Consider the following 14118-nt stretch of genomic DNA (forward strand, 5'->3'; position numbering starts at 1 on the left):
TCTGGCTCTGGGAAGAGGACTAACCAAGACTGATCATCACAAAGCTTAGAAGTACACCCAAAATAGAGCTTTTGCTAGAAATAAAGAAAAAAGATACGAAGTCCATTCTGGTTGCAGGCAGGCACTCAGCATCCTCCCAGAGGCTGCTCTGCTCAGTGCACGCTGCTTCTGGCTGCTGCACATCGCTGCTATTATGTGACACTGCCCCATAGTGAGCTGATGCATGGGATGTTCTGCAGCTCAGGGCTCTGCATAGCATAGAGCTACATCAAATCAAATGAGAGCTACATCAAATCAAATGAGCTTTAGTCAGATCACAAGAGCTGACAGCGGAGAAATCAGGTGTGCCAGATTGTCAGTGCACCATGCAGGACGGGGCTGCACTGCTCCCTGCAGAGGGCTGTGGTTCTCCAGCACTGCCAGAGCACAGCAGCAGCAGCAGCAGCACCCATCTCAAGGGCTGAGCACAGAACACAACTCCAGGACCCAGCACCAGCGCTGCCGCACAGCTCGTTTCATTCCTTTGTTGCTCCCTGGCACACACCCACATCAATCACAGAGCTTTTTTTTACATGAACAATGCACACACAAGGGGAGCAGCTCTCCTGCTCTTTCCCTTTGCTGTCCCATGCCACAGATCTGGCTTACCTGCAGCTGGCAGCAAGCCTTGCACCTCCCTGCCCCATTTCCTGCCTTCAGTCTTCCTCCTTCCCCTGTCACAGCAGCAAGCATCCATCACAGATCCAATAGTTTCACTCCAAATGAAGACTGACTACCCTGGGATGAACCCACCCATTCATCTCTCTCTTATTTTTCTATCCTTGAGCTGCACCAGTGATGGTACACAGGTGGGGAAGAGAGCAATGAGAGGGAGATGCAAAGCATTGATTTTTGCTTTGCTACACAACGATCTTTCACGATGATGCAATGCTACTAAAGAATGCTCAGGAAACTGGTAACGCATTGGCATCACAAAGTATTTGGGCAATTAGCTCATAAAGGGAGACATCAATCCACCAGAATGAAATAATGCTGGGTTCACATTGTGACATGCCCTGTTCTGCATTTATGACAAATTATTAAGATCCGAGGAGCAAACGTTCCCTTTAAATCATGTAAAGGTTAAATGATTTTACATGATGCTCAGGACTGCCTGCAGAAGGCCAAACATTGCTGCTGCTTCTAGCTGGGCTGGGCAGAAAACACCGTGCTCCAGAAACAGAATCAGGGAATCAGCATTGGGAAGCACACTCTCCTCTTAGAACACAAGATGTGAGGGGTGGCCAAGCAGGGCTTGCTGTGACTGCAGGGCTGCATGCAGCCAGGCATGGATGAGGCCCTGTGCTCTCTGGGTTTGTTCCTCTCTGTTAGGATCAAAGCAGGGCTGTTGCTGGATGGAGCTGAAGCAAAGACCATGGGCTCCAACCGGGAAGGGAAAAGGTGTGCTGCCTGGAGATCCCTGATCCCATTGCTGCAGCAGTGTGGCAGCCCGGGTTAATCTCAGCTCTCAGAGTTTTCCTGAGCTGCCCCCAGTATTTCCTCCCCTCCACTCCCCCCCATCCCTTCAATTTCAGGTTTAATCCTCCAGCTCAAGTGGAACTCAGCCAACTGCTTGCCTTCCAGGTCGAGGAATAATCTGTATAATTTTCGTAAATTAGTAGAACGACGTTAAGAAAAATAACTGCAAGAGACCAAAGTAGCACAAGCATGCCTTAATTCTGCAAAACCTAAAGGAATCAGAGCTCCTCCTTCAAACCAGCACTGCCTACCACTGAACTAAAGGCATGCTGGTGGTGCACCTGCCCAGGCTGCTGCTGAAGAAGTGCTTCCTGCAGGGGAAGGAGCACACAGACCCACAGCACCGTGCAGAACGATGCACAGCAGTGGCTTCCTGCTGCCCATCTGAGCATTGCTGAGCCAGAGTGCAGCTGCAGCAGTGCCAGCAGCTAATTGGGGCATGCTGGAGTTCACACTTGGTCACCAGCATTCCAGCAGACAAGGCACGGATGCTAAGATAGAGAAAGAAGCAATGTGAGCCAGCAACATCACAGCAAAAAATGAGCCCAACCTGCTCATCTCTGTGCCCCAAACCACAGAGAACCCATCCTGGGATGCAGGAGCTGCATCAGTAACATGGAGGCAGCAGTTCCTTCAGCACAGACCCAGTTTGGTTTTAATTTACAGCTCACGCTGGACATCTAACAAGCGCCTTTTAGCACTGAAAATGTTAAAAGGAACATTTCCTGGCAACAGGAGTAGCTTGTGGCCAAAGAATAAATGTTCTGCAAAAGCTCAGCAACAGCTCAGGCACTGAATGTCATCATCTCCCTCTGAAGGATAGTGCTGTGCTGTATTGTCAGGATTATGTGAAATTATCCTCAGCACCGTACGCAGCGGTTTTTTTTCCAGCTGCGCATCTTATCTTTCTGCCTGAAGGTCAATTGAGAATTATCCACCCCTATTTTTGCTCACAAACAGGGGCTGTGGCTGACATTGGGAAGTGCCAACTAGGGTTATTCAGTATGACTAATAAATATTGCTACAGCCCCTCTGAGAAGGTTTGCCCACTGGAGCAATCAGTGCAGGTGCTGACATTGCCCAGCCCCGGGGCCAAGCTCACTTTCCAGCAGATGAGATGTCATGCATTTGCTATTGTGGTGGCTTTTATTAGCAATGATAACACAATCAGCAGCAGCAACATTTGTCCTGTAGAGGCGTGGATGCAGCACTTGGGGACGTGGCTCAGTGGGCACGGTGGTGATGGGCTGACGCTTGGACTTGATGAGCTTAGAATCATCAAGGTTGGGACAGACCTATAAGATGCTCATTCTGCACCATTCACCCATGCTTTGAATTGCACACAAGTGGTTCTGTGGGTTTGTCATGGACATTGTGTGTACTTGCTACAAGATACCTTACAGGAGGACGACTCCAGACCCACGCAGTGCTCTGAGCGATCCCTACCAAGCTGTGGGTAGTAGCACATCAGTTCACACTGCTCTGACATCTCTCATCAAGCATGTGCCCACGTAGCCCTGAGCACTCCAAAAGGCCAGCAATGGGCAGCTGTGTTGCCCCAGCCCCATACCAGCACCCCTGGCCATGCCCCTGAGACCAGCCTCTGAAAATAAGCAATCACAGGAGCTCAGCTAGCAGATTTACCGGCTCCTTCCCTGCGTGTTTGAGCGCTTTAGATGATTTATCTACTCAGAAAAGGATTATTTTTGAGCTTCTCTCTGCCAAAAATGTAAGCCTTATCAGATGGAAATCAGAATCTATTCTTCAGATCAGCAGCCCGGATCCAAGCTGAGGTGGAAAAGAGGTCACACAAAATACAGACACTTCCACAAAGGTTCGCTTTGCTTTTCTCAAGTCTTCCACCTGCAGCTCTGATCCCAGCTGTGCCTTCGCGCACCGCTGCAGCTCCCAGCCAAGTCAGCAGCGCAGCCAGGCAATGGGATGCATCAGAGCAACCACACAGAACTATTGCTTTGCAGCACACTGAAAAACCATATTTGCTTTTCCTCCTGGTGACACGTGAGCAACACACAGCTGGGGTTCGAGGAGGCAATAAACAAAACATGGCATCAGACCTGTTGGTTGCCTGCATCGATTCGGAGCCAGAAGCGTTCAGCGCCGCTCCTCAGCTGATGTCACACAGACAAAGGCAGCCTCTCGGGCACCAGATCTGTGCAATGAGGACAATATGGGGAAAAAGATCCTCTGTGTTTTTCATATTGAGAAAAAAACCCTGCATTTCTGCCAATGGCAGAGAAGGGGACAGACAAGGAGTTGGTTCTCTCAGCTGCCGTGCTCTGAGAAACCGGACAACGTCTGCAAATTCAGAGTTACCCAAATAAAAAGTGCCACCCAACAGTGAGGTTTCATCCATACAGAAACCCATCATTTTATTGAACTCTATTTGAAGCCTATTACACAGATTTATTGCTTGCTATTGAAACATTTCCTACGCTCCTATTTATGCTGGCTTCTATTATTCCCCACGACATCATTCTGGGCTGTGCTGCTTTGTGCACATTATTCCTTGTACAGAGAAATACTACAGCTAAAGCAGCATTATCTAACATTTATTGTGGTTGCTGAATGCTTATTTTCTTCCCCAACTACTTCTAAAAGGTCTCTTAGTCAGAAAAACTGTGGTTTTTAAAAATAAAACTCCTTTCACGTGCCAGCCCGTCACCAACCCACAATGGCTGATCAGCTTTCTCCAGCCCTTGCCACCAGTAAAACCAGTCAGATTTAAAAACATCCCTTCGAGCCATTTGTAATGGCAGTAAATGAAGAAACCAAGCTGAAGGCAGCCTGATTCCTGCTCCACTTTTGGACACAGAGGGTCTTGCAAACAAGCAGAGCTGAGCCACGTCCCAGCAGAAGCCCCAGCCAACACGAAGCACAGCAGACAGCACCTGGGGAGCTCAGATGAAGCACTGCCTATTCCAGAAGAGCTCCATTTAACACTGGACTACCTGTCACGGTCACTTCCATTACCCACGGGCTATCAGCCCCTCCTGCTCTGAGCTCATGTAGCCCCACAGCACCACAAGCCCTCCTTTATATCAAAGGCCTGAGCTGAGGATTAAGATCTGAATCCCAGGTTAGCCCTTAACAACACACACAGAGCCTCCCCTTCATCCAGCAGGCTGCTCCTGCAGCAGCAAGGCAGAAATAATGATCTTAATGCATTCAATAATTCAAAAAAAAATATCCTATTAAGCACAAACGCCAATTGCAGAATTTGTCTGCAGGTGAAATTCTTTTTAATCTGCTCTAAGATAAGAGCAAATCTACGTCTGCCTGCCAGCACTTCTCACACAGCAGGGTTTGGTAGAGAAAAGAGCAGCAGAAGGGTGTGAGAGCCACACCAGGCAGCATCGCAGCATCACTCCTCACTAAGAAGGGACACAAAACTCCCCAAGCAACACAGCAGAAGTACATTACTGTATAAATTCAAAGAGTAGGACTAACCTCATGCACTCCAGGCTGCTCCAACCAGCACTCCAATCCCCCAGCATGCAGCTCACAACACACAGCTGTGCCCAAATGCAGCTTCTGGCTTTTGCTGGCCGCCCATCACACCCTGCTGTGCACCTGTGCAAAGCCAACGTGCAGGAGCTGCTGTTCTCAGTTGGCATTTGCAGAGAAATAAGTAAGGATGGGCAGAGAGGAGCAGAGCTCAGCCATTCCATAGCTGTGTGCCCTCAGCTGGGCACGATGGGCTTCCAGCCCCATGGCTGATGACAATAAAAAGGAATCACAGCATTGCAGGGCTCGTTCCCCAGACAGTAGTGAGCCAGGCCATATATTGCTCTATGGCCATTGGCTTGATTTAAAATGCACTCTTAAAAATGAAAGAACAACTCCTTAAATTTGCAGTGAATGTATAGCTCCACAGATCTGATTTACTGCTTATGAGCCACCAAAGAATTGTGATTGCAATTTATTGAATTGTCGACTACAGCAGCGAAAGCCTCAGCATCACTGCAGCTCTGGAAACTGTGAAAACCTGACCACGTAAAATGAATCATTTCTTTCAGGTTGGTTTGTTGTTGGTTTTTTTTTTCTCTTTAAAGTTTTTCTTTAATTGCCCCCACAGCTTCCAACACGGAATGGCAATTACTTTGGTGGTGACTTCCACCCAACAATCAAAGCAGATCAGGGCCAAAAGTTGCCCTGGGCTCTGCTCGTGTGCAATTTTTAGCCCAGGTTGACTCATAATTGTGAGAATTCCCAACTGATGGCAAGCACCAGGTATAGAAGGGTGTATGGCCTCCATGGCTTGTCTGACATCAGGCTGCAGCAGGGAAGAACACACAAAGCAGTGAAGAATCCATGCACTCCTGCAGCATTTCCAGTCTTAAGCCAATAGCCTTGCACCACCCGTGGCTGGCATTGCTCAGCCCTCAGGGCTGTTCACACCAGGTTCTCACTGCTTTGGACACTAATGATGTGGAATATGGCCAATTAAATACAATTCCTGATGTGCTGTTGCAGTCAGAGGCGCTGCAAACCAGCATCTTTGTTTTAACTTACCACGTGAAATGAGACTGGGGAAGAGCAAGATGTGGTTTGCACAGGGGACAAAAGGGGAACGCTGAGCAATAAATCAAAACATCTCAGTAGTGATCCTGTCCTTCAAGGGTCTTTTCCCTCCGCTCTCATGTGTGATCCTTTCTTGATTCATTGAGGTCAGCTGAGCAGAAAATGTTGCAGCTGCTGGCTAGATAGCAGTGCTGCTGGACGACATCCACGGCTCCTTCCTCTTTCCTTTTGGAAAGAAGTGGCAGAATGCAGCTGCCTGTGCAGCTCTATTTCAGGCTGGAACATCTCCAAGCACGGGGGGGGGGAAGTAACATGGTGACACACTGGAACAGGCTGCCCAAGGAGGCTGTGGATGCCCCATCCCTGCAGGCATTCAAGGCCAGGCTGGATGTGGCTCTGGGCAGCCTGGGCTGCTGGTTGGTGACCTGCACACAGCAAGGGTTGGAACTGGATGAGCGCTGTGCTCCTTTTCAACCTTATGATTCTATGCTGTAAATCAGAGATGGCTTTAAACCAAAGCCCAAAGTCCTCAACAACACCAACAGGCGGTGATGGGGACACGGACCATCCTCATAGAGCCACAGCGCTGGAGGGCTGATGTGAGCCTCACAGTGCACAGCCAGTGTCCCTGCAGTGCTCAAAGCAGAGCTGACACACTCCCCAGTCACCCTCCATCAACTTGCAGCCCTGAACGTCTCCCAGTGCCGAAACTTCTTCAAAACGGGCTGAAAATTTGGCACTCTGTCCTTCGCTGCATTCGCAAGCTAAAACGAGTTCCCATTATGCATCTCTGATGGGTGTTGAGGGAATGAATTTCGGTTTTCATTTTATACAAACTTCTTTAAGAAGTCCCAGATAATGGTTCTGCAAAGAAAAGTAAAGCAGAACTGTGTTATGAAAGAGCTTTAGCAGAAGTCCAAGAGTCAGCCAAGGTCTGGAAGAGCTGTGGGGAGCAGCAGATACACTCAAGCAGCTGTGTTTTCCCAGCCCTTATCAATCAGCAGAGCACATATATATAATTTTAAGACTGACTATCACAGTTTGCTTAATGATCTTCAATTTGTGTGGGTGCTTTTGCAAGCTTGGATCCAAAGCAAGGAAACCATTGGCACAATCTATAGGGCATAAGCAGACCACAGAGCTACAGCAGGCTGTAATTCCAAGTATCCATGCTAGCTTTATTACTGCAACTGCCATTACGGAATGCTTATGCAGCACAGCCATGGAGTCAGTGGGATATTTAGGTGCAGAATTAATGAGGGATAGCACCCAGTGTAATGAACAAACACAATAAATAAAACAGGCTGTAGAGGCGCAGGATGTGAATACAGAAAACTGCCACAGCAAAAAAGAAAAGATGTCCTTCCTCTTTAAACTATCTTTAAAGGTTACGTTTCACCTGAATGGTTTATTCTATTTGTTTCTCTGTGTGGGGTTCGTTGTAATGCTGGCAGGTTCAATTGCTTCCATGATGGAACGACACAAAGTTGTTCAGAAAGTTGGAATAAGATGTATGGTTGAGATTCCTAGAAAGCAAGAGAGAAAGGGAAAGGCAGAAAGGAAGAATGAAAGAGAAAGGCAGTGAGAGAAGGAAAAAGAAAGCGAAGCACTGAAGTGATAGAGAAAGAGAGAGAAGCAATGTTTTCCCATCAGACTGTTTGCTTCTAGCTTGCCTTTGACTTTCAACCTCTATTTAAAAATACAAAATCAGGAGCAATAAAGAAGAGCTCCCAAATTAGCTTTTTAATAGAGATCGGAAGTTAAAAGGGGCCGAGTCATGGGGGAAAAGCTGCTCAGAGGCACAGCCAGGCCAGAGCTGGAGAAGGGGAGACCGGAGAGCTGAGCGGAGGCAGAGCAGCACTGCCATAATTCACAGCCATGTCTTTTACAGCACTAAAAGCCAAATGGCATTTCTGGTTTTACTTTCCTCTGTGTGTCTGCGAGAGGAAAAGAGCAAGAGGAGATACGGGAGGGATTTTAAAAGTAAAGTGCTGAAGCTGTTTAGCAGAGGCAGACCGTGGGCCCTTTGATGTGCTTAAATTCAGAGGAGCGCTGAGAGTTTCTCATGGAAGTCTTCAGATTCACTTTGTACACAACTACCCACAACTAACTATGAGTAACCATATTCTACAGATTGCCTTTGGTGCCATCAGCACAAACTCACCAAGCAGGCTGAAGGCATCGTGGTGCAGCTCACTGCACTGGGGGAACTGTTCTGGGGAAGGATTACCCGCGACCTGACATTCAGAAATGATTTTTTTCTTTAATACAACTTGCACTGAGTTACTGGGGATTAGAACAAAGCTGAGCCAGTGTGCTGGATGGACTATGACTCCTGCACAAGAGCTCCCAGATCATATTTTCCTAACCAGACTGAGTGCTGAAGTGCTTGAGGATTTGTGGTTTGGTTGCTTTGGTTGCTTTGCTCTTTGTTTTGTTGTTTTGTTTGTATTTTTCTTGGGAGGGCTGGCCGGGGAGGGACGCTTATGCTTAGAGGCTTTCGGGGGGAGGGAAAAAAAGACTTCTTATAACACAAAAACAGCAAATCACCTGGGAAACTGACCCTGCTTAGCGGCACATCCGCGTTCCCCCGTCCCTTTCCTTCGCCAAAAGCCACAAATCCGGGGCCGCACCCGGGGAAGGACCGCGGTCACTTCGGGTGACCTCTGCCGGCGGTAGCGGACGGGGGTGTGGGGGGATGGCAGGGAGGGCGAGGGGCGAGACCCGCTCACCGCATCCTTCAAGCGGACCCCGGCCCGGATCAGAGCCCCGTGGCTCATGGTGCCCCCGGTTCATCCCGCAGCCCCGGCTCATCCCGCAGCCCCGGTTCATCCCGCAGCCCCCAGCCCCGCTCGCTCCCTGGGGCGCTGCGGGGCTTCTCACCCCCCCCCCCCAGCTCGTTCCCCGCGGAGCTGTCCGCCGCCGCCGGTGCTGATCGCGGCGCTCCGCCGCCGCCCCGCGCCCGCGCACTCCGCGCCGCCCCGCGCAGCCCCGCGCCCGCCCCCGCGCCGCGCTCCCGGCAGCCGCATGGCAGCGGCCGCGCTCGGCTGGGTCCGCGGCCGGCAGCGGCGGGCGGGCGGGGCGAGGCGAGGCGGGCGGCGGGCCGGGACCCCGCGGAGGTGAGCGGGGTCGGGGGGGACGGCAGCCGGGGCCGAGGGGGGAGGGAGGGGGCACCTGCGGGCGGGGTACGGCGCGCCGGCGGCGGGGGGAGGGCGAGGGGCAGGGGCCGCTCCCGCCCGTCCGCTCCCCGGCTCCGCATTCCCTCTCCTGCTCTCACCTTCCTCGCCGCTCCGCTCCCTTCTCTCCCTCCCCTCCCTCTGTTCCACCCTCTGCCCGCGCGGACCCTTCCAGCCCCCGAACTCCCGGCTATAGAATAAAGTGCGGAGCTGAGCTGGGGAAGGATGCGAGGCAATGGCGAGGCAGCCGAGCTCCTCTATTTCATGTACGTATCTGTCTTACTTTATGGAAGTCACTAACTATCGCTGCGGCGCATCAGTCAGTGCCAGAGCTGCCCGGCAGAGCGGAGCATGACTGGGTTGCTCTCGTTTGGGCTGAGAGTTATTTATTGAAGGGAGATTCACCGGCAAATGTAACTGAGCAAGGATGCCAGCTCTCTGAGCATCTGGAGTCCAACTTCTGACCGCGGATGAAAGAGGGATGCAGAGAGGACTGGTAAGAGTTGCCAAGAAGCTGGGCAAGCGAGAACGGCTGGAGGAGGAGGAAAGGGTACGGGGTAGGAGAAGGAGAGGGGAGAAGGAGAAAGGGGAAGATCGGCTTCAGGCTGGGGTATTTCTTTTCATTCCACCCTCCTGCCCGGGCTAAGGCTGCCTGTGGGCTCACAGTACCGGGGGAACGGCTCTTCTCCAGGAGAACAGACTTCTCCCACGGGTTCTGCTGCCCGAGGGGCACAACATCGCACACCTCGCCCCCCGGCTCCCAGCCTCGCCAATGCCGGCACGTCGGCCCGCAGCGTAGGCTCAGGTGTGCGTTTAATGGCTCCGGTTGCTGTGCCTCCGGTAGCTCGAACCGCCGGTCCTCGGGCTGCATCCCCCCGTAGGTCCGTGCCCGCGGATGCTCCGGGACCTGGCAGCGATCTGAAGCTCCGAACTGGGCTGGAAAGGAAAGGAGCAAACCCAACCAGCTCAGGAGAGAGGCAGGGAGAGACCGTCTCCGCTGCAAAGAGGGAGAAGCCGTTTAGTCATCTCTATCTTCCCAATGATGATTGCATTTTCTGATTGCCTCTGACTGCATTTAGAGAGGGAGTCGGGAGGCAGGCACAGCTCACCTCGTACCCACAGCAGCGGTGCTCCCTCCCTGCCCGTTCCCTCGGGCTCTCCCTGCCCCTGGTGCCTTGCAGGTAATGGGGTGCTGCGAGACGGGGCGCCCGGGCTGCCGGGGTGGGCAGGACTTGGCATGCACTTATTGTAAGCCTGTTGCTTTTGCTCCCAGATCTCTGCACCCGGCTGAATGGGTGCTTTGCAGAAAGTTTTATTATCAGATGTGAGCGGGAAGGGAAAGGAATACAAGGCTGAAAGAGGATTTTGAAGCTCTGAGTGGCATATTTTGCTCTTAAGCGAAGTATCTTTGCTGCCTGAGCCTGACCCAGCTATGGAGAGAGAGCGAGAGGAGGGATGATCTCCAGGCTCTTCACTCCCATTAGCATTGTATCTCATCAAAACACTCACTTGTTCATCAGCCGTATTTTAAGTCATCCCTGTCTGCTTCCAGATAAGGAAATGCCAGGAGATTTTGGTTCTGTTTTTGTTTTTGAAGAGTCATTTATTAAGTACGGCAATGGCAATAGAAGTTAATGTGGTAAGAATCCGTCGCTTATTTGCTGACCCTTCAGGTAAACAGCAATGACTGTTCTCTGAAGTTCTCCTCCAGAGCTGCATTGATCCAACAGCACACACCAGGGTTTTGCTTTTAGCCTGGGATCACATCGGGGTGCCAGGGCAGCACAGCTGGGCGGTGGGGAGGGATGGAGATGGGGCTGGAATCTGCAGAGATGGGCTCATGCCAACGGCTTTCCTATCCCATGTGCTTCTCCTCCTAACCTAATCCACAGAAAAGAGTTATTTTCTGCACCGATGCTGACTTCTGTAAGTCAGACAGAGGCAAATGATTGTATTTTGTGCAGCAGGTCTTCTGAATGTCATCAACAGGCTACCGATACACGTTTCTTCCAAACTGCATGCAGAAATTACAGTAATTAAAGTCAGAAATGTGTGTGTAGGCAAGTACGTGTCTGATAGAGTTGCAGTGTGTCTGTTCCCTACTCAAGCTGAAAAGACTGTCGCCCATACAATGTATTTTGTGCCCAGGAATGCTTTCCAGCCTGAGGAGAATGGTTAGCAGTTACTAAACCCAGACATGGAGGGCAGAAAAGGGGCTTCTTTCCACAGTTAACAGATAAACTGTTCCATCGTTTTGTTTTGTTTTAAGCAAGCTGTGCAGCTCTAACTTACAAACCCATCTCTCTTAGAAGAGATAAAGTCCCAAAGATTCACAGACAAGAGAAAGCAAAACCTTTTTGAGACGGGATTTATTATTCTCTGCCCTCTCAGTCCTTCTTACAGAAGCCTGGCTTACATCTGAAAAAGGTTTTTTTGAGTATTTTGTGGGCCAAATGGGACAGATTGAAGTAACTTTGCTAACAGAGCTGTGTGTGCTAAGCTCCCTTAACCAGCTGCATTTCTTTGTAGTGGAGAAACGGGAACTAAGCCTCTATGGAAGAACACCCTTCTCTTGTTTTAATCTCCTGCCCGTTTCATAGCTGAGGTATTAATAGTTTCCCCACATATACTGCTAGCATGGAAAGACCCATTTTATCTTTAAAAATTGATTTAAAAATGCATAAGTGACTTGTGAGCTACCAGTGCTCTATTAGAACAATTATACGAGAAGTATTTATAGAGCCTCAGCAGCCAATGTAGGTAACCTGGAATTTACAGCCAAAGTTATAAGTACGGAAGAGATTTCTAATAAGGCTCCCCAGAGAAATTAGGGAAGATGAGGAGCTGTTGCTTCGTAGCTGCTCAGGTCAGTGTACATCACCAATCAGTCCTGAAATAACGACTTGTGGTGCTTTTAATTGAAATTAAAAAGCACAGAAGACAGTTTACCAGCAGGGAGATTAGGGAGAGGATGTGTTATCTTGGTGCCTTGGCTATTGGTATGCATTAGGTGACTAATGACAGAAGTGGTTGTCATCTTTCTGCCCCCTGCTTTGCAGCCCTGTTCCTAAAGCTACAAGATGCTCTGTGCCAACAGCAGTGGGCAGCTCTGTCCCCAGGGAGCTCCTCCAGCTGCAGACTGGGGCAGGCAGTCAAAGTGGTGCAGAGCAAATATGCGGTGCTTTCCTCCACCTCTGCCATGGACAAAGGGTTGTGTGGCCTCCAGAGCTGCCATTCGGGCACCCTCAGCTCAATACCTTTGTTCCTTAGGAGGAAGAGGAAAAAATCGTGCTTCATGATGTGGGACAATCCTCCATAGCAAAATGTGGTGGGATATTGGCTCTGGTGCGTGCATATGTGGAAAGTGTCTCCTTGGGATAATCATTATGGATTATTCCACGTTTTGTAATTACAAAACTTCTTCCAGCAGCAGTGAGATGTGGGATTTCAGTTGTCCTTTAGGTAGTAAAATTGCACAGAGAGATGCTCCATATTAAAGTGATGAATGTTAATGTGTCCTGAAGAGGAAAGAGCATTCCTGGGAGCAGTTCAGTTGTTTTTACCACAGATTGATTGCATCATTTTTTATTCAGTGTTTTGATGGCTGTTGAAATCAATAATGCTGCAGCCTTACTGGCTGGAATGGCAGCTTTCATATAATTAAAAATGTTCAGAGTAAAATTGTATAGAAGGGTATCATGTAGAGGATATAATTGGGCTTTGAGGGCTTGAGTCAGTGGGATCAATGGAATCACCATTGATAGATTGGCTTTTGATAGGGACCGTAATGCATCTGATATGACAATGGCACCTTTCTCCAGATAATTTTATGGCAGACTTAGGAAAACAAAAGGGAAGTAAAAGTAAATGCAAGTTAAAAGATGAAAAAAAGTTCAATATTTTAAGAAATCTGACAGAAGACCAAAGAGAGAAAAGGAAAAGAAAATTCGTGGCCAGATCAGAACCACGAATCAAACCACTTCAGAACCAATTTCCAGAGAATGTTGGCTTCCAGTGGTTGAGGGTCTGGACAAGTTGGGATATATTTCATCTGAAAAATCAAGATTGCAGTGAAGATATTTCAGTTCAGCCTAATGGTCCTTCAGCTCTGTCTCTGCCTGCCAGGAAACGATCAGGGTCTCCTGGTAATAAATCCTGCTGGAAGAAAGCTGCCCAAGTTTGGAGGCTTTCCTGTTCTGCTTTTCCTGGTACTCCGTTGGTAACATTTTCCTGTATTTCAGTTCAGTAAAACACACCTCTAAATCCAAGAGACAGGCAAAAAACTCCTGCTGAGCCCAGGTCCTTAATTAAGGGTGGAAGAAAATGAATGAAAACCAGAGAGGTGGAACAGGTTGCCCAAGGAGGCTGTGGATGCCCCATCCCTGCAGGCATTCAAGGCCAGGCTGGATGTGGCTCTGGGCAGCCTGGGCTGCTGGTTGGTGACCTGCACACAGCAGGGGGTTGAAATGACATGAACACTGTGGTCCTTTTCATCACAGGCCATTCTATGACTCTATGATTCTATGATTCTGACACCTGGAAGCCCAGCTCAGCCCAGTCGTGGCTCTTCATGGCATGCAGTTTTGCTGGGTGAACTGCAGGCTGATTTCACTGGCACTCCCAGCTCCTTCTTGACAGCTGTAGTTAAATGGATGAGCGCGAGACTTACACCTGGGGAATTCTGGATTAGTTTTGTTTGTAAGGAAGCAAATATAAATTACTGTGTTTATGCTGCTTTTAAAGAGCTTTTAATGAGGAATCATTTGCTATTCAAAATTTCAATCCATAATAATGCCATAACCTCGCCGAGTTGTATCTCCTTTAACATCCTCTTCATCCAGGAGATGAGGGCAAGCCGGCCGTTTGAAGTTCTTGCACCCAT

The 14118-nt window shown here is 49.5% G+C and overlaps 1 protein-coding gene and 1 long non-coding RNA gene across 3 annotated transcripts in view; both read left to right on the forward strand.

Annotated features, from left to right (window-relative positions):
- Positions 1 to 14118, forward strand: part of LOC128088029 (uncharacterized) — a 140606-nt gene that overhangs the window by 16556 nt on the left and 109932 nt on the right. The window lies entirely within an intron of this gene.
- Positions 9316 to 14118, forward strand: part of KCND3 (potassium voltage-gated channel subfamily D member 3) — a 93571-nt gene continuing 88768 nt past the window's right edge. The window contains exon 1 of one of the 2 annotated variants that reach the window (XM_052698096.1): positions 9316 to 9502. The gene's annotated coding sequence lies outside the window, so the exon portion shown is untranslated. The remainder of the gene's footprint in view (positions 9503 to 14118) is intronic. The other variant, XM_052698095.1, reaches the window with a different exon arrangement.

Source organism: Tympanuchus pallidicinctus, unplaced genomic scaffold, assembly GCF_026119805.1.
Source record: "Tympanuchus pallidicinctus isolate F22 unplaced genomic scaffold, pur_lepc_1.0 scaffold32, whole genome shotgun sequence".
Taxonomy (NCBI): Eukaryota; Metazoa; Chordata; class Aves; order Galliformes; family Phasianidae; genus Tympanuchus; species Tympanuchus pallidicinctus.